At 49.5% G+C, this 19,028-nt stretch overlaps 1 long non-coding RNA gene across 1 annotated transcript in view; it reads left to right on the forward strand.

Moving 5' to 3' along the window:
* The first annotated feature begins 1,012 nt into the window (after nt 1–1,012).
* The window catches only part of LOC138304266 (uncharacterized), a 38,746-nt gene continuing 20,730 nt past the window's right edge, over nt 1,013–19,028 (forward strand). The window contains exon 1 of the long non-coding RNA XR_011205528.1: nt 1,013–1,148. This is a non-coding gene — a long non-coding RNA (uncharacterized lncRNA). The remainder of the gene's footprint in view (nt 1,149–19,028) is intronic.

Here is a 19,028-nt window from a genome sequence, read left to right on the forward strand (position 1 = left end):
ACCACACCCCACTGTCCCATCACACCCTGCAGTCCCATCACACCACACCCTACTGTCCCATCACACCCTACTGTCCCATCACACCCCACCCTACTGTCCCATCACACCCCACTGTCCATCACACTCTACTGTCCCATCACACCCCACTGTCCATCACACCCACTGTCCCCTCACACCACACCCTACTGTCCCATCACACCCCACTGTCCCATCACACCACACCCCACAGTCCCATCACACCCCACTGTCCCATCTTTCTCCTGCAGTGTTGCCTCCCCTGTGGCCCTTTCCTGGTTTCATGCCGTCTTCTCTTGCCCCCTCCAGTAGTCCTGTCCCAGTTCTAGTCTCCGTCCACCCGCAGCCCCGTCTGACCTCTTCTTTGCTGTGTTTCTGTGTTTTTATTGCCATCATTACCTAATGTGCTCTGTCACCTCCTCTGGGCTTCATCCCTCACCTGTCCTGTCCCACATGTGTCTCCTGTCAGACCCAGTTTTCAGAGTACCAGGCCCAGTTTCCGAGCAGATGCGGGTATGGGCCCAACTGTGGCTGTCATCCTAGAATTGGTGATTCTGCCGAAACAAGTCCGTCCCTCAAGCCAAGGGGCAAAAGTCTTGGCGATGGCGGTGCTGAGTGCAGCCAAGCAAATTGCAGTCGTCCCCTGGTACTATGGCAACCAGGCAGGTGCATGGACGTCACTTAGGGGTCACACCTGTGACCTCTTGCTTGCCCTTTGCGACCCCTGGCCCAGAAGTGGAATAATTGGTGCCAAAAACACAGTTATGACTCGCATTACCAACTTCAGGCCTCAGCCTCCTTTTATATTCCATTTTTATTACAATAATAGTAATTCATTTTCTACCTTTCACTATTACTGTAATAAAAAAGTTGGCGCAGCAGGACATGGAACAGAACCATGAGCTGACGCGGTAGTCCTGCCCCTTCTGTTTTTTGATTGGACGTTTCCCGTCCCAGCGTTCATTTGTACCTTCGCTACCCCGTCCCTCTCCTTTCAGAGGTTGGCGGCACCCCGGATACTCCAGAAATGAGGATCCTGCTCCTGACGGTATTTAATGTATGTCTGCCGGCCTGTCTTCGGACGCGTATTAGCTGGATATAGAAGGACTTTTCTCCTCGCTCGGCCTTTCCGGGTGAGAGGTTTCTCAATTACTGTTGATTTACTTTTCTCCTGAGTTTAAGGTTGCGGGAACAACGATACTTTCGGTATAAGGCACCTGGTTACTTCTAAATATTTTATTGTTGTGAGGCTCTCTCCGTTTCTGTTGATTTTTTTTCTCGTTTTGAGTTTAGTTCTGTGTGATTCGCAATACTTCCGACACGCGGTATCTAATTATTACAAACTTGTTTACTGACATGAGACTTTCTGCTTTGCAGGAGTTCGATAGTGCATTTTTCAGTTATGTATAGCCACCTCTAGTTTTTGTAAGAGAGGTGGTTGTGTGGTGTAAGTGTTGGCCCGTGCAATGGGCCTTCCGGTGCACGAGCGCCAGGTGTTCAACGGAGATAGATCTCTATTCCCCTGTGAAAAGATCTGCAGTGGAGATGTAATCGGTCTCCAGTCTCGATGGCCCTAACACAGCTGTCTAACACCCTCGCTTAGTTCGTTTATGCACAATGCTTTAGTCAATCTCTGTGTATAGAGTGGCCATGTTTTTAACATCTACAGATACTGCTTGACAACAATTTGAGAGTATCATTTTCTCAGTATGTGGAAGAATATCTACAACACACATTTGTACTGTGTGGATTTATATTGGTTTCTTTTTCCATACTATTTTTCTATAGCAATTATGATTAATTGAGAATCCGCCTGACTTAGCAAAAGACCGGCCACAAAATTGGGTGGCAAGCATACCTTTAATAATCTCCCATTACAATTGCCCTTTTCTTCGTGTTCCAGAAGTTTTTCATACATCATTATAGTTGTATAGATAGCCCAGATTAATGGGGTTTGCACATTCTTTTTGATTAACATTATACTACGTCTTCTTTGTTTGTGCTTTTGATCTCTGTGACTCCAGGTTGGTTCATCTGCAAAATAACTCATTGGACAACTGAGTGAGTAGAGACTCATCACAAGATACCTCTGAGAACATCATCTTTATTATAGATCATTGTATCTGTTTTTGTTGGAGAAGATCTTGTTTCAGTCCTGAAGAAGCGCCATAAGATCTGTACGGACGAGGTAAGTCGCGAAACATGTTGACTGTCAGAGTGGCATAAGAAATAGTGATTCTCAACCACTTGTGCAAGAGTAAAAGGGTCATTATCCCCCTATACTCGCTTTTCTGTTTTTAATCTTGACCAACTCCCACCAACTTTAATTAAAGGGATTCACCTAAGGGGAGTTGAGGCAATTTTAACTTCACTTTTCTCTCCACCTTTTCTTGCTGTTGGTTTGCACAGTTGTTTGGTCTAGTGACCCCAATGTGGGTCCCGTCAGACACTGCAGCACAAGTCTGACGTGGAGAAAGTCCAATGATGAGACTTGAGGTCCTTTGCTTCTAAGGGAACCATACTTATCACTGGTGTCACCTCTTTGGAACAGTGTACCTTTTTGATATGATAAGATATGGAACAGAACCTTCACTGCCATCTTAGGTAAGTAAATTAAAATATTTTTCAGTTTATGTTATGTGAGTGCATGTGTGTGAGAGAGAATTTGGGTGGCAGAGCGTATGTGTGAGCATGTATGTTAGTAAGCTGGATAGTGTGTGTGTGTGAAAGTGAGCAAGTATAGTGGAATGAGAGTAAGAGTGAGCAAGAGGGTGCAAATGATGGAGTCAGGGTGAGAGTGAGTGCATGGATTGTGATGTCATGAGGATTAAGGTCATGTGACATCGCTTTCTGTGACATCATTAAGGTCAAAGGCTGTATGATGTCACTTCCACTACCCCAACATTTTGTGAATCGACACTCATAGTCAGTTTCAGCTCTCATCCAGACCTAAGGGACTCACACAGTTGCAGCTGTATTCAGCCTTACAGCAACCACACAGTTGAAGTCCTGATTGGGTCAACGAGGAGCACAGTGCAACGTTTCCCACCAGATGAAAGACCTGGAAGAAAGTGGGAGGCGGAGATTCACAGGCACCTGGGTCCTCCTGGGAGTGCTCTTCAGTAGAACGCGTCTTCTTGGACACCCATAGCCATGAGGTATTTGCTGGACCTAACTCCTCCTGGACAGTCTCTTCTTCGGCAAGGCCGCGCAGGCTCCTTCACACTCAGTAGGTAAGCAGGCTCTGGGCACTTTCATGGGACAATGCCACAGGTTCTCTGGTAAAGAGTCAAAACTTCATATGATGTTGCCTCACCTCTCTGAGACTGGCTGTCAGGTTGATACCAGCCCGGATTGCACAGCAGTTGTTTGAGTACACTGCAGAGCACTCCCTTTACTGGTCACAAAGGACTTAGAAATGGAACAAAATGAGGTGGATAGAGTACCCTGTGCATGCATAACCAGATAGAGGACGTGGATCCACTGTCACAAACCGTGGAACCGGACTGCAGTGCATCTCCTTTTGAGTGCACTCTTCAAGCTGGTTTCCAGACAGTCTTTGCGTAGAGTGATGCTTCTCACAGCAGGTAGCACTGGGGCTATCTCCACTCTGGAGCATCCACATTAAAGTCACAAAGAGGTGTGAGCTCCCTCCAGCTAGATGCAGACAAAAGGGTAGACTTCACCTGCAGGCTTCACCTATAGGCTTCCCCACGTATCAGAGTCTGCAGTTCCACCCCTCACCCCTACATCCACCATATGGTGGACCTTAGGGAGACTAATCAGCAGCTCCTTGTCAACCAATAGGCCTTGTGTAACCTTCATAAGCAGCGTTCTCCAGTCCTCTTACTTGAGTGTGTGGATCTCCTATCTCCAGCTACCGTAATGCACGTAATATACTTTGACTCCCTGGGAGCACTGCCCTCACCTTCCATCTTGTGCTAGGCTAGGCCAGGACAGGGGTATACAAAATGGATCCCACTGGCCTCCATTACTCTCACTCAGTCAAACACCATGTATGTGCTACTCCTGCTACACGCATACACATTCTTGGCACATCCACTCAGGATGTCAGTGCAAGGAACTGAGCATACGCATAAAAGATAAACATTAAACTAGTGACAAAGATAAAAAAAACAACTCATCACATTAATGATTTCTCCTAACGTTGCAACCACTACATTATGCAGGCAACAGTGACAACAGTCCAATTCCAGAGAAGAGGGCACGCCAGTTCTTTTCACAGTCTGGGGCAGGCATAGCATTGGTGTGATGCTAGAGCCAAAATAAGGGTCAGGACACCAGATCTACACTATGCTGGGGATATTCACATCCCAACAGCCACCCTTCCACCATACAACTTCTCGAACCCCTTCACCAGAACCCCTTAATCCAATGACCTCATATTTTACTAACACTGTATCTTCTCTAATCCCCCTACACCTTAGCCCCATCTCAAATCCTACCTCCCTACTGTGCTGTTTTCCCTCTGCCCCTCCTGATGTTCTGTCTCACTTCTGGCACCCTTCTCCACTTTCACATTACAGCTCAAGACCTCCTCTCCTCCACTTTCACATTACAGCTCAGGACCTCATCTCCTCCACTTTCACATTACAGCTCAGGACCTCCTCTCCTCCACTTTCATATTACAGCTTAGGACCTCCTCTACTCCACTTTCATATTACAGCTTAGGACCTCCTCTCCTCCACTTTCATATTACAGCTCAGGCCCCATTCTCCAAGAAGCCCAATCACACCTCTGACCTCCCTCTAACCTTTGGCCCCTGTTTCTCTCCCCTCCTCCTGTACACCTCTCACATATTTCAAACCTTCACTCTGTCTAGGGCCACATGTAGTTCCCCTGGACAGACTGTCATATCTCACCTTTGGCCTCCCGCCACCTGCCTCCCCAGCTCACCTGTGTCCCCTCTCCTCCTCACTGTCCCACTACACCTCTGTTCCTGTCACGCCAGTCTCAGCTCACCTCTGTCCCCTCTCCTCCTCACTGTCCCACTACACCTCTGTTCCTGTCACCCCGGTCCCAGCTCACCTCTGTCCCCTCTCCTCCTCACTGTCCCACTACACCTCTGTTCCTGTCACCCCGGTCCCAGTTCACCTCTGTCCCCTCTCCTCCTCACTGTCCCACTTCACCTCTGTTCCTGTCACCCCGCGGGTCCCATCTCACCTCCGGCTCCTGTCACCACTATGCCCCTTGCCATCTGTCCCCTGCTTTCAGGCCTCACCCCTGGCCACCCTCTCCCATCACTGCTTTGCCCTTTCATCCCAGTTGCTCTGTCCCCCTCCTCCACTTAGCACTTGTCTCCTCTGACTCCTCCTCCACAGTAACTCATAACACCTCAAGCCCGCTACTCCCACTGCCCCGTCTCACCTTTCTATCTGGCCGCCTTCCCTGCAGGCCTGTTTCACCTCTGATCCCCTCCTCACTGCCCCACATCACCTCCCGCCCCCTACAGCCTCCTGTCGTCCACCCCCTCGCTGTCTCATCTCACCTCTGTCACCTCAGTCCACTGTCCTTACTCATCTCTGGATCCCTCACTTTTGACCTCCTTCTCCCCACTACCCGGCTACCCTTCTGCACCCCTCCTTGTCCCTGCTCACCTCCGGCTCTGCCCATACCCTGCCCTCATCTAACCCCTCTCATCTCTGTCTCCTCTGACCACCCCAGTAACGTCGTTTCACCCCTGTTCCCCTCTCTCTGTTCCCTGTCACACTCTGTCCTCCTCCCCCCGCTGCCTCCTTTGTCACTGGAGCCCCCACCTACTGTCCCAGTATTATTTAACCTGATGTCGCTCTGTTACACCTCTGGTCCTCTCCTCCATGTAGCCCTGTGCCTCCTCTGCACGTCGCTTTGTAGCCCTGTCTCACCTCTTGTACCCTCCCCTCTAACCTCTGACCCCCTCCACCCACTGCTCCAGCTAAGGTCTTGACCAACTCCACTGCTGCCCCGACTCAGACCGGGCCCACACCCCTGCCGCCGTGTCTCACCTTTGCCCATCCTCTCTCCTGCAGCCCTGTCTCACCTCTGACCCCTTCTCAGTCTGACTATGACTCCTGTGGTTCCCCTCCCAGTAGCCCAATCTCAACTTGGGCATCCCCCCCACCCCATCCCCTGTCACATCTGGTCCTCATCACCCCACTGTTCTGTCTCACCTCTGGCTCCTCTCGCACCTCTGGGCGCTATCTTCCCTTGCTGTCTCATACCTGACTGCCCCCACTGCCCTCTGTCTCCTCTGCCACTCGTCATTCTGCCCTGTCTTGCCTCTGCCCTGGTGCCCTGTCTGCCCTTTCACCCCTCTCTTCCCACTGCCCCGCCTCACCTCAGACCACCCCTCCCGAGCGGTCTCCTCTGACCCCCCCCTACATATCCGTGTCACAACTCTGACCCCCCCTCCCTTCATGGCCCTGTGTCTCCTCGGCCATCACCCCTGTAGACCTGTCACGCCTGAACCCACCTTCCACTGCCCTTCTCACCTCCGGGCCCCAGGGTCCTGTCACCACCTCAAACGGCTGATCACTGCCCCCTCCCCTGCTGCCCAGTCTCATCTCTGCCCCTCCCCTCTGCCCTGTGTCATTTCTGGCCCCTGCTCCACTGTCCTATTTTACCACCTGTCATCCTCCCCCAACTCACCTCGCATCCCACCCCCTGTGCCGTAACAGTTCATCTCTGGCCTCCCTCTCTCTAGTCACCTCTGCTCTCTCTTCCCCCATAGAGCAGTCTCACCGCTGCCACCCTCCTCAGCCCTGAGCCTGATTCTGCCCCCTCCCCTGCTGCCCCTACTCATCTCAGCCCTCCTACCCCTCTGTCTCCTCTCACCTCTGCCCCTCTGTCCCTGTAGCTTCTCCCACCCACTGCCATCCTCTGCAGAAGGGGTGACTACGTTTCTGGTGGGACAGAAGGCCTTGGGGAGAGAGAGTCAGGGCCGGTCTTGGCGCTAAGACTCAAAGTACGAGCCACGAGATCAAAGGAGGTAACTCAGGCAACAAATGTCATAACAAAATATGATAGAGTATAATATCAACATTCATCTGTTAAGTATACATTATATATTACTGCACTGAGTAACATCTATTGAAAGTAATTTTCTTTTTTAAAAGAAACATTCAGTACCCACATGCCCTATCATCTTTGAGACGAGTTACCCTAAAACTTGGTCAGTTTGTTCTATCTTTTTATGTAATCTATATAGTTATTAATTGTGAGGCAATATTATTTTATGTTAATCATATACAAGAGAACTATTACCAGAGAGCAGATCCTCGACTGAAATACCGCAGTGTGCTCTCAGACTGACTGAGTAAGGGAAATGATGCAAAGTGTAATAAAGTGGTGGACGGATCATCACACAAGATGGTCCAGTGCGGGGCTGGGATTTGAGCCAAGGTTTCCTGGTGTACTTTGTACACTTCAGCCACTGGAGGGTAACACCCGTCTCTCTTCTTTAACACCAGTGGTCGGGATTTGTATTCAGTTACTTCATAAACTTGTGTTAGTACATGGAGTGCAATGAATACACTTATCACATCTTAACTCAAGCTGACACTAAACACTCATAGACCACCATACGAGCGGCCACAAGACTGAAAGGTGGGCTCTTCTATTTGTAATGAAGATAAATCCCAGCGACGGAGGCTCGTCGGTCTGAAGCCATCTTGCACTTCTCTTGGGTCTCCGAGAAGAGCTGTACCCAAGGGAGGAAGCTCTGTGGGGACCACAAGGCCTCTTTGCTTTTTGCCAATTATTTAATTGCAGCCATTGGGGCGTCGATCCTCTCCTAAATCATCCTCTTTCTTTACTCAGGTGAGCCAGAAGTACCAGTAACATAAAATGGCATCGCTGCCTCCCCGGCTGTCTCATCTGGCCTGACAACCAAGACCACTGTAGGAGAAACTCAAGGTTCCAGTGACTGCAGTGAAATCATTAACAAAACACAGAGGCCCCAGAGCTTCTGTGACAGGCTTCAGGAAGACTTGGAGATGTGCAGCTTAGCTTCAGAACGTCATCTAGGGATACTGCCCCCTGAGTCCTCCCTACTCCAAACTCTGGGGTGATATATCCCAGGGGTTTCATTGGCTCCTGAGCTCATGCTCCTAATGCGGGCCCACCTCACTTCCTGTCTGACACCTTTATACTGTAGCTTCATCTCACTTCCTGTCGCCCACCCCATTTAACCCTGCCTCCCCTATAGTAAGGGGCGTAGCTTGGTCAGTAATATGGGGGGCTTCAGATGTTCTGACAGGCTGGCATTAAATGTTTAAATAAATTATACGACAAGCAAAGTGCATGAGAGGGGCCTAAGGGGCAGTGGAAAGGGAAAGGAATGCGGATTGGTAGGAGTCGCAAGAGACAAAACACAATATTTTTTATTTTGTCAAATAAGCTTTATTTTTAAGGGGTTTCGAGACAGAGACTGAGAAACTATGTGCATGTTTCTGTCTGTGTGTATGCAAAAAATCCTGCTCAGATCACACTGATATCTCACAATGCCTAACTATTTATCAGAACATACATTTATTAGGGGGTTGTAACACCCTAAATACCCCCACCCCAGGAGCTACTCCCCTGCATCTGGTTCCTCATCCTCAGGAGCCACGTATCAGCACAACCCCCTCTCTCCACTGTCCTGTCTCATCTCTGGTCCAGAGAAGCTCCATCTTTGTCCCCCTCCTCACTGACAGTGTCTCCTCTGACCCTCTTACCCCTTAGACAAGCCTCATCACTGACCCCCTCCCCGTCATGTCTTACCGCTTGTCCCCCACACCTTTTGCTACTGTGCAGTTTATAAGTTACAATCATAATATAGCAGAGTGAGCTATAAACTGCCACAAAGAGCTGCGTGCAAACCGCGTGATACAGGTTATGTTTTTACTAGTCTTTGATTATCCTAATTTTGCTGAAAGGGGTTTGTTTGGGTAGAAATAAATGGTTATTAGTAAAGTCAACCCTAACCACTGTGCTAGGGTCTGAATCCAGAGTTTATGCTTCCCCAGACCGAGCACTCTTAAAAGGATGACGTGAATCCTACACCTTGCAGCCCCTTTGTCTTATGTAACATGTTCTATTCACTGATTTACACCTGTAGGATCCATTGTCTCTATGTGTCAGTGAAGTAAAGTGCCCCACACCCTATGCTGGTTAGAGAGGCGCTATTAAACAAATTAAATGCATGAGAGAGGGGCTAGGGAGAGATGAGGGGCACCGTCACAGGGTGATGGTGAGGGAACCATCAAAGAACCCCAATAAAGACTGCCATACCCTGGTACTCTGTAAGGTCATCATTTAGTATGTTTTAAAAACGAATGCAATTCAATATATAATGAAAAATATGTTGTAGAAGGCACCATTTTTGCCACATTTCCCGATTTGTTTTTGAGGCGAGAACCCCCCAAGCCCCATTGTATTGGTCATGGTCGCTCCCTATGCACCCTATGGGGGTAGGTGAGGGCTGCTTTGGGGTCCCAGTCCGGCCCTGCATGAGTGGAGCCCCTCTAGTGTGCAGCACAAGTACTCCTCAGCCCAGGGGGCAGCCTTGCTCCGGGTTACAGTGGCTCAAACACTCCCACGAGGCTTCAGACAAGAGGAGCCGGGTTATCAAAGGCCTTTCTCATTAATACTAAATGTTGAAACACTTCCTTCACTTTTGCATATTAGTTCATATATTAAAAACAAACACATTGCAGGTTACAGTCAGGACTGATCAGAAGTGTAAATAAAATACATGTTCACGTTTCTGCTGTTTGCACAATGTGCATCTCTCTCTCTAACAACACCCTCTCCCCTCCAAGCACTAACCAGCTTCTAGTAAACCCTCCACTCACATGCTCTGACTGACCTGCTCCTCTTCTGTAATCAGCCGTGGGCCCCACATGTGGGACCGCCCCACACGTGGGACCACCCCACTCTTTCCTTCCTCTCTCTCCTCCTCGCACTATCTGTCGAGTTCTCTTACTTTTGCTCTGGTTTGGTTATTGCTTTTAGAGATTTAAAGCTGAAAGAGATGGAATGAAGGCGAAATCAAATTCAAAATAAGACTAAAAGTAGGAGTTCACCCTACAACTCAAAAGACACAGAAAAGGAAAGACAAGGGTCATAAAACTTACGTGAAACAGAAATAACCGGTCACCAGCCACAAGAGTCGCCTCTCCTGACCAGCTCCACTCAGGAAAAGCCAAGAACTAACTGCTGCTTCTGAGCGCTTTCAAAAACTGCAGCCATTGTGATGTCACTTGTGACGTCATCCCCCTGGGAGGCTTCAGTGTGTGCAGGAAGCTGGTGACCTCACAACAGAATGTGTTTTGAGGCAAATGCCATGGCGCCTTTGTGACGCAGCCGTGAGCATTCAATCCAAGGGACACATTCCACTGACACTGGGGGCGGCATTGCTGTGTCCCTGGAAGCAAAAAGCTCATATATTTAACACATTATATTAAAGTTTAAAATCCTGATTTATTCTCAGACACATTTTGTTAAAGTTGAGAATATAAAATAGACCTGCCAACTGTAGGAAAGTACCATCTTGCCTGGCATGTTACCCCCATATTTCACTGTATATATGTTGTTTTAGTGTATGTGTCACTGGGACCCTGCCAGCCAGGGCCCCAGTGCTCATAAGTGTGCCCTGTATGTGTTCCCTGTGTGATGACTAACTGTCTCACTGAGGCTCTGCTAACCGGAACCTCAGTGGTTATGCTCTCTCTGCTTTCCAAATTGTCACTAACAGGCTAGTGACCAATTTCACCAATTCACATTGGCATACTGGAACACCCTTATAATTCCCTAGTATATGGTACTGAGGTACCCAGGGTATTGGGGTTCCAGGAGAACCCTATGGGCTGCAGCATTTCTTTTGCCACCCATAGGGAGCTCTGACAATTCTTACACAGGCCTGCCACTGCAGCCTGAGTGAAATAACGTCCAAGTTATTTCACAGCCATTTACCACTGCACTTAAGTAACTTATAAGTCACCTATATGTCTAACCTTTACCTGGTAAAGGTTGGGTGCTAAGTTACTTATTGTGTGGGCACCCTGGCACTAGCCAAGGTGCCCCCACATCGTTCAGGGCAAATTCCCTGGACTTTGTGAGTGCGGGGACACCATTACACGCGTGCCCTGTACATAGGTCACTACCTATGTACCGCGTCACAATGGTAACTCCGAACATGGCCATGTAACATGTCTAAGATCATGGAATTGTCACCCCAATGCCATCCTGGCATTCGGGAGACAATTCCATGATCCCCCGAGTCTCTAGCACAGACTGGGGTACTGCCAAACTGCCTTTCCCGGGGTTCCACTGCAGCTGCTGCTGCTGCCAACCCCTCAGACAGGTTTCTGCCCTCCTGGGGTCCAGCCAGGCTTGGCCCAGGAAGGCAGAACAAAGGGTTTCCTCAGAGAGAGGGTGTTACACCCTCTCCCTTTGGAAAAAGGTGTCAGGGCTGGGGAGGAGTAGCCTCCCCCAGCCTCTGGAAATGATTTGATGGGCACAGATGGTGCCCATCTCTGCATAAGCCAGTCTACACCGGTTCAGGGATCCCCCAGCCCTGCTCTGGCGCAAAACTGGACAAAGGAAAGGGGAGTGACCACTCCCCTGACCTGCACCTCCCAGGGGAGGTACCCAGAGCCCCTCCAGTGTGCTCCAGACCTCTGCCATCTTGGAAACAGAGGTGCTGCTGGCACACTGGACTGCTCTGAGTGGCCAGTGCCAGCAGGTGACGTCAGAGACTCCTCCTGATCGGCTCTTACCTGTGTTGCTAGCCTATCCTCCTTCCTAGGTAGCCAAACCTCCTTTTCTGGCTATTTAGGGTCTCTGCTTTGGGGAATTCTTTAGATAACGAATGCAAGAGCTCATCAGAGTTCCTCTGCATCTCTCTCTTCACCTTCTGCCAAAGGATCGACCGCTGACTGCTCAGGACGCCTGCAAAACTGCAACAAAGTAGCAAAGACGACTCCTGCAACCTTGTATCGCTGATCCTGCCGCCTTCTCGGCTGTTTTCCTGGTGGTGCATGCTCTGGGGGTAGCCTGCCTCCTTCTTGCACCAGGAGCTCTGAAGAAATCTCCTGTGGGACGACGGAATCTTCCCCCTGCAACCGCAGGCAACAAAAGACTGCATCACTGGTCCTCTGGGTCCCCTCTCAGCACAACGAGCGTGGTCCCTGGAACTCAGCAACTCTGTCCAAGTGACTCCCACAGTCCCGTGACTCTTCAGTCCAAGTTTGGTGGAGTTAAGTCCTTGCCTCCCCACGCTAGACTGCATTGCTGGGTACCGCATGATTTGCAGCTGCTCCGGCTTCTGTGCACTCTTCCAGGATTTCCTTTGTGCACAGCCAAGCCTGGATCCCCGACACTCTAACCTGCAGTGCACAACCTCCTGAGTTGTCCTCTGGCGTCGTGGGACTCCCTTTTGTGTCTTCGGGTGAGCTCCGGTTCACTCCTCTTCATAGTGCCTGTTCCGGCACTTCTGCGGGTGCTGTCTGCTTCTGTAAGGGCTCCCTGACTTGCTGGGCGCCCCCTCTGTCTCCTCATCCAAGTGGCGACATCCTGTTCCCTCCTGGGCCACAGCAGCATCCAAAAACCCTAACCGTGACCCTTGCAGCTAGCAAGGCTTGTTTGCGGTCTTTCTGCGTGGGAACACCCCTACAATCTTCTTCACGACGTGGGACATCCATCCTCCAAAGGGGAAGTTTCTAGCCCTCTTCGTTGTTGCAGAATCCACAGCTCCTACCATCCGGTGGCAGCTTCTTTGCACCCTCAGCTGGCATTTCCTGGGCATCTGCCCAATCTCGACTTTGTCGCAACTTTTGGACTTGGTCCTCTTGTTCCACAGGTACTCTCGTCCGGAAATCCACTTTAGTTGCATTGCTGGTGTTGGTCTTCCTTGCAGAATTCCCCTATCACGACTTCTGTGCTCTCTGGGGAATATAGGTGCACTTTACACCTATTTTTCAGGGTCTTGGGGTGGGCTATTTTTCTAACCCTCACTGTTTTCTTACAGTCCCAGCGACCCTCTACAAGCTCACATAGGTTTGGGGTCCATTCGTGGTTCGCATTCCACTTTTGGAGTATATGGTTTGTGTTGCCCCTATACCTATGTGCTCCTATTGCAATCTACCGTAACTTTACATTGCTTGCATTACTTCCTTTTGCTATTACTGCATATTTTTGGTATTGTGTACATATATCTTGTGTATATTTGGCATCCTCATACTGAGGGTACTCACTGAGATACTTTTGGCACATTGTCATAAAAATAAAGTACCTTTATTTTTAGTATATCTGTGTGTTGTGCTTTCTTATGATATTGTGCATATGACACCAGTGGTATAGTAGGAGCTTTGCATGTCTCCTAGTTCAGCCTAAGCTGCTCTGCTATAGCTACCTTCTATCAGCCTAAGCTGCTAGAACCACATCTTCTACACTAATAAGGGATAACTGGACCTGGTACAGAGTGTAAGTACCCCTTGGTACCCACTACAAGCTAGGCCAGCCTCCTACACCAATCCTTTGACTCTGTGAGGGTAGGGGCTGGGGTCTTTTTCCCTCAGTTGTGCCCGTGGAGCACCGCAGGCTCGGATTGGCTGCAGCCTGGTGCCTCTTACTGACTGTTTCCAAAAATGTGAGCAACCTCGCAAACTCGCCCAGCCCTTCTGTCATTGGGCCACGTAGGTATGCTGAGCCATTAGGCTGAGGCCTGAGATACTGAAGTTTCACTTTTTAGCATTAGTCAAGAACCTTTGACTTTTCTAAAATTATATGTCTAATATACTTACTTAAAGGGGCTTTCAGCCACATCTCTTCATCCATTAGTCTGTTGTGTCACTCATACTCAGTACAGCATACAGCAGGAGGCAGTGGGTCATATTAATAAAGTCACTGGTTAACTCCACTTTGAGTGACTGTATTTTGCTCTCTCCAATGAGCACATCTACAGACGGGGTACGGCCCTTCAGTGCACGTTTTTGGTTTGTACTTTGTAATTACTTCAATGCTGCAATTGTGTTTAGAGCCTGATGTGATAGCAGGACACTTTCTTCCAGATGACAGCACAGGGCACATTACATCTTTATCAGTTTCTTTCTCAAGCCCATGAATAACAGTTTGCAGCCACTTGAAACTGTTCTGTATTAATTTATCCGCTTTTCACTACCTATGCAGTACATAAACCGAAAGCTTCAATATTATACCATATGAATTCATAAGCGAACAATTCTTCAGAACACTTTTAATCTGCACAGTTTCTTTAATAATCTTTGCTCACAGAGAAAACAGTCTTCATTGTGTTTTATTTACAGCACTTGTAACGCTTTGTCTGTCTTTCTCTTTCTTTTACTTTTGAGTTCTTTTTTTTCCCTTAATTCTTTTCATGTTCTTTCTTTCTCTTGCAGTCTTTCTTTCTCAAAGCCAAGAGGCTATAGAATGATCGGCTTTTTTAGGTCTGCGTTAGCCAAAACATTTGGATTTTAATAAAATTATAAATGTAACACAATTACTTATAGGGGGCTTCAGTCACATGTCATTCATTCGTCTGTGGTTGTTCCATCCACTCCAGCATACATCAGGGGGCACTGCGTCAACCCACTTTAGCCGTTGGCTGACTGCACCATGAATTGCGGCATACTGCCCTTTCAGAAGGAGCACATCCTCACACAAAGTACCCCTTAAGTGCTAGGGAGTACTACGGTAATGTGTGCTTTTTTGAGACCAAAAACATTTTTGCCTTTAGCCATTTATTTAGATTGATAAAGGACTGGCAGCTTCTTGAATAATAATTTTCAAAAAACATAACAAGAATTGCCTAATGTCTAACGACTAATGCCATTCCTATTCGCGTATCCAAAGCTTGTTTTCTTGCATTCACTTGCGACTGCAGCGGCTGTCCATAGGCCCGTAAATAACTTACGATTTAAGAGCAGCACCTTTACATTGAATGATGACCCCTGTCCTTATTGAAGCTCACATAACAATGGCTAATGAGTGGTGCCCCCTGGGCAGCACACGGCCCTGTAACTGTGACTCTTGCCCCAGGGCAGGACCTGCAACAGGGGCTGGTAACAGCTGCCTCTCAGTAGCAACCAGTGCTATTGCTGGTGACCTCTGCCCCCAGGGCACCTATCTAACCTTGGTTGGTTACTGGGGTATCCAGGACATTTTCTGCGACCATAGGGGAGACTGCTGCCCCTTGGCAGAGCCGGTAATATTAACTGAGGTCTGCTGCCCCAAGGGCAGTTACCACCGCTATGGTTGGTGACTGCTGCCCCAAGGCAGCATGCAGTGCTATTGCTGGTGACTGCTGCCCCTGAGGGAGCCTGCATTTGTATGGCTCGTGACTGCTGCTCTCAGGCCAGTTACTACAACTACAGCTGATAATTGGTGCCCTCACGTTGTAATCACACCCATGACTGGAGACTGCTGCCCTTATGGGAGAACCTGCAATAATGGCTGTTGTCTGGTGCCCCAACGGCAGCATTCAACGAAAAGTCCAGTGACCCCTGCCCTAAGGGCTGCTACCATAACAATGGCTGATGACTGCTGCCCCCAGGGCAACATGCAGCACTATGACTGGTGACTGCTGTGCCCAGCACAACTACCATAATCGTTGTTGGTAACTGCTGCACCCAGGGCAGAACCTGTAACAGAGGGTACTGACTACTGCCCCCAAAGAATCATTCAGTGCTCTGACTGGCGAGGCATCTACCACAACCATGGCTGATAACCACTGTCTCCAGAGCAGTTACTACAACCAAAGCTGGAGACTGCTGCTCCCTCGGCAGACCCTTCAGCAGTGCGGATGGCTTGCTGCCCCCAAGGCAGCATGCAGTACTATGGCTGTTGATTGCTGCCCCAAGGGCATGTACCCCCAAAATAATTGGTCACTGCAGCCCCCTAAGGCAGCGTGCAGTGTTGTGGGTGTTGACTCTATCACAAGGGCAGTCAGTACTTGCAACAATGGCTGGTGGCTGCTGGCCCCCGGGTAACGTGCTATAGCTGGTGACTTCTGCCCCTGGGCAGTTACCACAACCATGATTGATGACTGCTGTCGGCAGACCAGCCTGCAGTGCAATGATTAGTGACAGCTTCCCCCTAGTGATGGTTTGTGACTAGTGCCTCCAGGGCAGCCCTTAGAAGCAGGGAAGTTACCCCTGCCATAGTTGGTAACTATTTTGCTCCAGGTAGAACCTGTAACAATGGCTGATGATTTCTACCCCCAAGGCCATTACCAGGAATGGTGTCTGGTGCCCCGGGCAACATGCAGTTATGTGGTCGGTGATGCTGCCTGCAGGGCAGCTATCACAACCATAGTTGGTAACCACTGCCCCCAGGGCAGTTACCTCTGCCAAGTGTGGCGACTGCTTCTCTTAGGACAAAACCTGCAATAATGGCTCGCACTACTGCTCTCAAAGCAGCATATAATACTATTGCTGTAGACTCCGGCCTCCAGGACCATTGCCAGTGCTGGTGACTGCTTCCCCCAGGACAGTTATCATAATAGCTGAAGGGGACTGCTGCCCCAAAAACAGCATGCAGTGCTATTGCTGGTGACTGCTGTTCACATGGCAGTAAACAGTTACACACACACTCTTATAGGTGGACATTGAAGTCTTTAGGGCATGCCTTTCTTTATGCTATTTATGTTATTGCCATTTATGCTCCTCCTTCAGCCACAACCGTAACAGCTGGTAACTTCTCCTGGCCAGCACCCACTTTAATGGATACTTGATAATGGCATTATCTCAGCAAATACTGCCATTGCTAACATCTTCGGTCCCTATGTCACCATACACTACTTCAAGGGCAGCTGTGACTGCTACTGTTTGCGTCTGCTCCTGGGGCAATACAGATTGCTTTAGCTAGTTACTGCAGCCCGGAAGATAACTCACACTTTTATTATTGTTGTCTGCTGCACCCCCTGTTGGACTTCAGGATCTGTGTTAGACCTCAGGACTCTCATGTGGGGATCTCACAACCCACCAGGCAGACCCGAGGACTCAACTACCAGACTACAGGGTTGGCCATTGGGAAATATAGTCAGCAACAGGACTGCTGCTGATTTATATTCTTGTGCAATGGGTGCATCTTCCATTATGGTCCACCTGTTGGTCATCTTCCTGGTCCTAGGAATACTTGACTTGCTTATCCTCTTACTTCTCGTGCTGGTTTTTCTTGTCTTTTTAAATGTCCTTCTGGTCCTCTTCTGCCTGGATTCCTCCCCCTGACAGTTCTGGTCCTCCCTAGGATCCTGGTCCTCCTTTTGATGGTTTGCCTCATTCTCCTCCTAGTTCTGCTGAATCTAATTCTGGTCCTCTTTCCCCTTGGTTCTACTCTTCCTGATCATCCTCCTCCTCTTGTTCTTCCTCATCCTAGTCCTCTTCTTCATCCCTAGCCTGTCACAAGGGTATTAGGCTTGTACAGGGAACAATGCCTGTCTACAGACTATGGCGGTGATTCTAACCGCAGCGGGCGGCGGTCGCCGCCCGCCATGCGGTTACCGCCAAATGACCGCACCGCGGTCACAAGACCGAGGCGGCCATTCTGGCTTTCCCGCTGTGCTGGCGGGCGACCGCCAAAAGGCCGCCCGCCAGCACAGCGGGAAAGACCCAGCAACAATGAAGCCGGCTCCGAACGGAGCCGGCGGAGTTGCTGGAGTGCGACGGGTGCAGTAGCACCCGTCGCGAATTTCAGTGTCTGCAAAGCAGACACTGAAATTCCTTTTGGGGCCCTCTTACGGGGGCCCCGCGGCACCCCCTACCGCCATCCTGTTCCTGGCGGGAGACCCGCCAGGAACAGGATGGCGGTAGGGGGTGTCAGAATCCTCATGGCGGCGGAGCGCGCTCCGCCGCCATGGAGGATTCTGCCGAGCAGCGGAAAGTCGGCGGGAGACCGCTGACTTTCCGTTTCTGACCGCGGCTGAACCGCCGCAGTCAGAATGCTCGAGGGAGCACCGCCAGCCTGTTGGCGGTGCTCCCGTGGTCGGTGACCCTGGCGGTCACCGGCCGCCAGGGTCAGAATGACCCCCAATGTGTTGTGTAGAAGGCCTGTCCATAGTCTGCCACTTAGTTGTGAGACCTGCTCATAGCATGTCACTCAGGCGTGATGCCTGCTGTAACCTGTTACCAGGGTCGGAAGGTTGGTCGACAGCCTGTCACCTTGGTATGAGTTCTGCCTTTGGCGTGTCACTCTTGGGTGAAGAGTGTCCAAAACGTATTATCAACCCAATTATCCATTGGATTGGGAATCCAAACATTATTAGTGGGAATGAGGGTTGTCAATATGAGGTAGTCACTCATTGGAAAAATGTGCTCAAGCAAATCCTTACTTTGCCCCTTGAGAAACTGGGGTGTTGGAGTCTGCTTACTGCTGGTCAAAGAGGGTGAGGACTACTTTTAGACCTGACAGCCTTAGGGTGGTCCCCCCTAACTTTTTACCTGCCTCCCTACACTTTTTGGACACTGTTTTTGCTGGTTTTAGAACTCTGCGCACTTTACCACTGCTAGCCAGTGCTAAAGTGCATATGCTCTCTCCCTTAAAACATGGTCACATTGGTGTATACCCAGTTGACTTATTTAATCTACTTGTAAGTCCATAGAAAAGTGCACTACATGTGCCCAGGTCCTATAGATTAAATGCTACGAGTGGGCCTGCAGCACTGATTGTGCCACCCACATAAGTGGCCTCTTAACAATGCCTTAGGCCTGCCATTGCAAGGCCTGTGTGTGCAGTTTCACTGCCACTTTGACTTGGCATTTAAAAGTACTTGCCAAGCCTTAAACTCCCCTTTATCTATATATATGTCACTCCTAAGGTAGTCCCTAGGTAACCCATAGGGCAGGGTGCTATGTAGATAAAAGGCAGGACATATACCTATGTAGTTTATATGTCCTGGTAGTGTAAAACTCCTAAATTCGTTTGTACACTACTGTGAGGCCTGCTCCTTTCATAGGTTAACAATAGGCCTACCCTCATATACTGTTTGAGTGGTAGATTCTGGTCATATTTAG

This window comes from Pleurodeles waltl, chromosome 7 (genome assembly GCF_031143425.1).
Source record: "Pleurodeles waltl isolate 20211129_DDA chromosome 7, aPleWal1.hap1.20221129, whole genome shotgun sequence".
Taxonomy (NCBI): Eukaryota; Metazoa; Chordata; class Amphibia; order Caudata; family Salamandridae; genus Pleurodeles; species Pleurodeles waltl.